Source organism: Myotis davidii, unplaced genomic scaffold, assembly GCF_000327345.1.
Source record: "Myotis davidii unplaced genomic scaffold, ASM32734v1 scaffold622, whole genome shotgun sequence".
Taxonomy (NCBI): domain Eukaryota; kingdom Metazoa; phylum Chordata; class Mammalia; order Chiroptera; family Vespertilionidae; genus Myotis; species Myotis davidii.
The window spans coordinates 1,831,354-1,837,518 of record NW_006293532.1 but is presented as its reverse complement, the minus strand read 5'-3'; the positions used below and the strand labels follow the sequence as shown (position 1 = coordinate 1,837,518).

The window sequence follows — 6,165 nt, the reverse complement described above, 5'->3', positions numbered from 1 at the left end:
GGGTGGCAATAGCAGCAGCAGCAGCTCTGCCCTACCTTGCCCGGGCGTTTCCAGGGGAGCCAAGAATTATTTTGCCGCAACACTGAGGTGTGGCTGGTTGGAAAATTCCCTTTTCTGACACCAAACTAAAGGACAGATATTTTCTCCCAGTTGGGCCAACCCTCTGTGCACCTGTCTACCTCCCCAGCCCTTCCCCCTGTACGAAGTTTGGGGTGCCCTGAGCTCCTGAGAGCATGAAATAAAAAGGCCCAGGAAGAGGCTTCTGCTGGTCAGTCAAAAGCAGGCAGCCAGGAGCACATACGCACACCCCTAAACAGATTTTAGAAAGCTGCTGGGCTTCTCCCCCCTCCCCTTTAAGCAAGTGAAATGCAAATTCAGATTTGATACCTTGCCCTCAGCCAATGGAAAAGAGGTTTTCACCTGCCACGGGCCAACCCACCAATCAGAGGAAGTGTCTGGAGTGAGAGCCCTCCCCTGGCCAATGGAAGGCCAGCTCAGTCACTTAGTTAATGATGCAGCAGTACAAGGAAGGCCATCACATGTGAACTGGAAGGGTGCCAACATGGAGACACAGAGCGCGCAAGGTAAACAACTTTCCAACGCCAAAGGGATGACATTTAATCTCTAAATGCTGGCTTCCCTGCTCAGCTCGTCTTTAAACCCTCCCGGCTGGCCCCACACACCCCGGGAACCTCACTACCTGTCCCCCCAGAGAGCCTAACAAGATGCAACAGTGACTGCGTCACCATTCCCCACTTTCCCCAACTACGCAGTGACAAACCAACCAGCTTCACCCCACGTCTCCCAGCCCACACCCCACCCTGCCCACCTGCTCCTCACCAGCCAGATTCCCAGGGCTGAGCGTTTCAATAAGGCAGCCCCTGGGCAACTGTTCCCTGGCCTCCCTCTCAGCACCTCTCCTTCTCACTCCCCCCTCCCCTTCCACCTGAGACCTGCTCGGACAGACAGACAGTGCTGACACTTAACCTGGAAAACCAGTCCGTATGTCTGCCCAACAGGAGAAAAGGAGGATAAAGACTAGGAGGTCAGGTGGGACGCCCGGGACAGCTTGCTCCTCTCTCCTCTCCCCTGAACAGGTTTGAGCAGCTGACACGAAGGGAAAAGAAACTGAAGTGGGGAGAAAAAAAAAGAAAAGCTCTCTCTCCAAGAAAAAAATAGCAAAAAGTGAGAAAGGGGGTGAGAAAGACAGAGTGCCCACATTCGCAGAGACATCGCCCCCGATCCCAGCAAATACGTACGTGGGGGAAGAAGAGGGTTACGCCATCAAGTCCTGAAGCCCATCGGACCGCCCATCGCCGGCTGCGCAGACCCAAAATCTTGGTCCGGCTGTAAGATGCCGCAGTCTCGAATGTTCCAGAAATCGGTCCGGTGAAGTCTTCCACTGTGGCTCCTCCTCCCCACGGGAACCGCCCGTGCCACCTTGCGTATCATCCTCTTATAGCCTAGGCTACCCAGAGGCCTCCAGCCCCCGGCAGATTTCTGAACGGCTTGGCAAGTGAGCTGGCAGAACCTGGTGCCCGTGTTGCTATGACTTGTTTCTTGATTTCTCTCTCTCTGCTGCAGCACGGCTGTTGCTAGCAGACCTATCGACGGAGCGCTCTCTCTCTCTCCCTCTCCCCCTCTCTCTCTCTCTGAGCTCTGTGACGCAGATCTAAATTCTCCAGTCTGCTCCTTGTGTTGCAAGAGCAGAACTGCAGCTTTTCCCCTGGAGAGCCTGAGGGCAGTGCCAAGGCTGGTCAAACAAGGCAAAAAAAAAAAAAAAAAGTTGGGCCTGCACTCGGCTCCCTGGCCACACTTTCCCCCGTCCCATTTTTACCCCACACCTCACTGCTCTGGGGCATCGAGAGCCTGGTCCCTGCAGGCTCACACCTTCCCTGAGGGCTTCCCAGCCACAAGACCAGCTTAACTCTTTGAGGGACAGCGCCCACAAGGCAGACAAGGCTGTCCCACACCAAATGTTGCGTCATCTTTTCTTGAGCCCTGGGAGAAGGCCCTGTGAGCTTCTCCCGGCTGGCCATAAGAAACAAATGGTCCTTCGCCCTGAGACCACTGTCCTGTTAACTCTTTCTGCCACAGACAAGTCCAGATTCACAGCGCAGCTGGTCTGTGCTGTGTTTTGCTTTTTTGGCCCCCAACCAGGACCTTTTTCTCCCTGGAATGTCCTAAAGACAAGAAGTGTAATTAAAACATTGCCTGGCTTATCCCACGAGTGAGATCCTGGTATCAGGGCAGGAACCGGAGAGCCCAAATTGAATGGCAGCCTGAAGAATCCAGAGCAAAAGCGTCTGGGTCTCCATTCTTCCTGAGCTCAGAATTTTAGAGACGGGGTGGATCCGTCCAAATCGCTCCTCAAAAGGCACTTATGCCACACTCAGTCCCGGAGATCCAGGTTGCTGAGTCATTTGTTCCCAAGAAGATCCTCCGACAACATGAAAAGCAGCAAAACAGAGCGGCAGCCACGCCTGGATCTGGAGTGGCCAAGGACTGGGTTCTTCTCTCTGGGGGTGGGCGGCCAAGTGAGATAAGGCGCCACCAGCCCACCCGCACTGCCCCTGTGATGGTAATGTCTGGGCATTCACATACCTGGACACTCTTTTGGGGACGGGGGTTGGGGGGCACCAATGCTCTGGAGAAGGCCTGAGACTGTCTTAGGAGACTGACACGTCTCCACTACAGCACAGATATGTTTCCAGAACAATTCCGATGCTATCCCTGGACCCGGTATACCTAGGCAGACCCAAGGGGTCTTGGGTCCCACATCACTACATCCAAAGAATCCAGACCCATAAAGGTTTCTGACAACCAGTTGCACCCTAGGAGGCTAGACCTGACTGCAAGTGAGAGAGCTACTCGGGTCCTGGGGCAGGTAACTCATAAAGTACATCGTACCAAGAACCCTGCCACTCCCAAGAAGATGGCTTGAGGAAGAGAGGCCAGGCAGCCACGTTATCCCGTGCCCTGCCTCCCCAGCCGCTTTCTTCAAGCAACTACCCTGGGCCCCGGTTTCACGCAGCAAGAAGACCACTTGGAAGTCAACCACGGCACTCCACGGTTTTCAAAGAAGCCCAGAGCATCATCGGTGCCAGGCTCCCCGCGGGGGGCAAAGTGCTTCAAATTCACACCTTCTGGGCTCCAGGGTAGAGCATGCCAATGAAGAAGTTACCCACTGGTCTGATGACCGAAGGAAGGCAGCCTTGATGGCACTAGAGCCAGCCCCCCGGAATGGTCCTCTGCCTACTTAAATACCATTTGCCGGAGTTTCCTTTTCCATGGAAGAAAAACATGCCTAAGTTCATGTCAGGACATTCCTGATTTATCCAAGAGCCCAGGATCAAATAAACAAAGGGCTCTGAGCTCTGCCAGGGAGCCTCCTGCTCCGGGACAGAGAACCAGGGGGAAGTAGGGCTCCGCGCACAGTTGGCCCATCACCCCGTGAACCTGGTGAATGACGTGGCTGCTCGCTGCCATGGCGCTGGGGATGTCACGGGTGGGTGGTGGTGAGAAAGAAGAGGCAAGTCAGTCATGAGAGACAGAGCAAGAGCAAGTTCGGGTCAGAGGAGGGCCGTTCACAGCCACAGGGGCTGCAGGTAGAGGTCGACTGTGGTCAGCCTCTGAGCTTGGGTAAATGCAAAGAAAGGTCCCCGTCTCGGGCTCAGCCGGAACCGACTCTGACTTGCAAAGCAGTATGACGAGCTCTATGTTTGGGAAGCTTTTGTTAGATTTCACTCTTCGCCTAAGTCTTCTCTTCTTCTTCTTCTTCTTCCCACAGCCCCATCACCGTTCTTACCATGTCGCTAGGATTGAAACGGTCATTTTAGGTGCCTCTGCCCAATTCTAGCTCTTTCTTCTGTTAACTTGGTTCTGCGTGGCACCGAGAGCAGAAACACCCCAATGGGATGACCAGGAAGCAGAAACGAATTTGGTTCCAAAAAAACCAGGGGAGGATGTTTACTTAGCAAGCACGCTCGAGCCTACCAGGAAGCGACTTTACAGGGTGCTGCGTGCCGTGTTTGACTTCGGGGGGTAGAGATAACTTGTGAGTGAGGAGAAGGGGCTGGCTCCTCCCGGGCACACTCGGGGGCCTGCAGAGGCTGGGCCGGGGCAAATTTGCAAAGGCCGAGCTTCCCCTCCGAGCCAGCAGGCCACTGGTCCTCCCGGGCTTCTCTGCAGCTACAGGCCTCGGAAACTAGCCCGGCTCTCCAAACATCGCGAGCTCCCCATGGCCTCTGACGGATCTGGGTCAAAACTTTGCAATGCCAAAGACGAAGAATTTTTTTTTCTTTAAAGGGAATGAGCTGAACTTTTACCCAGCCCTTGTCCAGGGTTTGGAACAGACTCCCGTTTGACATCAGCCAGGACAGCAGGCTTGGGGCAGCCGCTACGTCCTCTCATGTCCTCATTAGGACCCACTCGGCAGGACAGGAGCTTTAATGCAGAGAGAAACTGTTTCTCTCCAGACAGGGGAGCTGGGCCGGGGCTGATCCCAAACTCCACACCAGTATCAGGGCCCGAGTGGGTGTTGCGGAGGGAGATCAGGCCCAGGCCCACAGTGACGAGGTGTTTCTGGGCTCCGCCTGGGAGGGCAGACGACGAGCACTCAGAAAATCATTTCTTAAGTTCCTACGAGGTGCTAAGCCACACACGGCCAACAATGGAAGACACAGGCCATCATCTCAAGACATACCATGCGAGTTGAGGACCCTGTCAGCATTCCCAAATTTGCATTGTTGACATATCTGCTCTTTAAAAGCTGATCTTCATTTTCCCATTGAAATATACTAAAAAAATATTGCTTGGGCTCCCAGGATAGCCCGCAAAAGCCTATTTCAGTCTCGTCAGAAAGTCGCAAACTCAAATGCCTGTGGGCTGGCCGGCAGGTAAGAAAGGCGAAGCCGCTGGGGGGATATGCCAAGTGGAAGGAGGACCCTCTACTCACAGGCAGCCCCTCCCCAGCCTGCCTGCGAGGAACAGCTGGGGATGGAGCCCCCAGGAGCCCAGATCACCCTGTTTTTCAGGAGAAGGAGGAAATCTAGATTTATTATATTAAACTCTTGATTTAAAAATAACTTTTTTTTTTTTTTACTGAGAGGAAGGGGGAGAGAGAGAGAGATAGAAACATCAACGATGAGAGAGAATCACCGATCAACAGCCTCCTGCATGCCCCACACTGGGGATCGAGCCTGCAACCCAGGCATGTGCCCTGACCGGGAATCCAACCATGACCTCCCTGTTCATAGGTCAATGCTCAACCACTGAGCCACGCTGGCTGGGCTAAACTCTTGATTTTTAAACACTGTTCAAAGTTTTAAAAGCCAAAACATACCTGCACACCTTCCAGTCTGTTTGCTCTGTGGTAATGGGTCCAAAATACAATATGTTTGCAATGAAAAATAAGAGCAGTCACTGCCAGAGTGAGGATTTAAATAAACAAAGAAGAGTCACGGAATAGGAAACTGCCTCACAGAGGCTGCGACTGGAGGAAAGAATGACACAGACAAAAACCAGGGGACCCTTGACCTTCGGCTCAAGGCTTGTCAACCAGTTCTAAGTTGAGGGCTGCTGGTAGAGCCTGCCTCAGAATCATTTAAATATTCATGACACCATTAAAGGGCTGGTATTTGTGCCCAGCCTAACCCGGCAGGAGCACAAAAGAGTCTCCCAATTGAGAGGTGCTGCTCTGAGCATCCCCAAAGGGTCCGTCCAGGGCTTTGTTGATAAAATCGGAAGGGATTATCATAATCCAGCTGCCCGTCCACGGCACCGGGCCCTCCACAAACAGCACCATGACCTAGACGTGGTGCGGTCTATCCCCTGACTGACCCAGTGACTCCCATCCCGCCTTTGGAGGTCCCACTACTGGGACAAAACTTAGTGAACTGTCTTTCCGGGTCCTATCTACCAGCCTCAGGTCTTTGCTCTGCCTTCGGGGCCCACAGAACAAGCCTACTCCCCCAAAGGCTTTCAAATATTTGAGGATAACTTTTACGACCACAAGTTTTTTAGGCTAAACCAGGAGGCACAAAAACGGAAATGAAAAAGGAGGTGGGGGGTGTGTTTGGGGGAAAGCCGGGGAGAAATCTTCTTAAAACAGCTGATCAAAAATTAACGACCCGGGGGGCAAGAGGAAGACACACACTCAACTTC

At 53.3% G+C, this 6,165-nt stretch overlaps 2 long non-coding RNA genes across 3 annotated transcripts in view; one reads left to right on the top strand and one right to left on the bottom strand.

Annotated features, from left to right (window-relative positions):
- The window catches only part of LOC102774004, a 35,283-nt gene that overhangs the window by 9,119 nt on the left and 19,999 nt on the right, over nucleotides 1–6,165 (bottom strand). Inside the window, exon 1 of one of the 2 annotated variants that reach the window (XR_435837.2) lies at nucleotides 1,260–1,412. The exons of the other annotated variant lie outside the window; for it this stretch is intronic. This is a non-coding gene — a long non-coding RNA (uncharacterized LOC102774004). Of the gene's footprint in view, nucleotides 1–1,259; nucleotides 1,413–6,165 lie in introns of those variants that run through there. 2 annotated transcript variants of the gene reach the window in all.
- On the top strand, nucleotides 301–1,138 carry LOC102774410. The gene is made up of 2 exons (XR_435840.2): nucleotides 301–584; nucleotides 1,098–1,138. It is a non-coding gene; the product is annotated as an uncharacterized LOC102774410 (long non-coding RNA).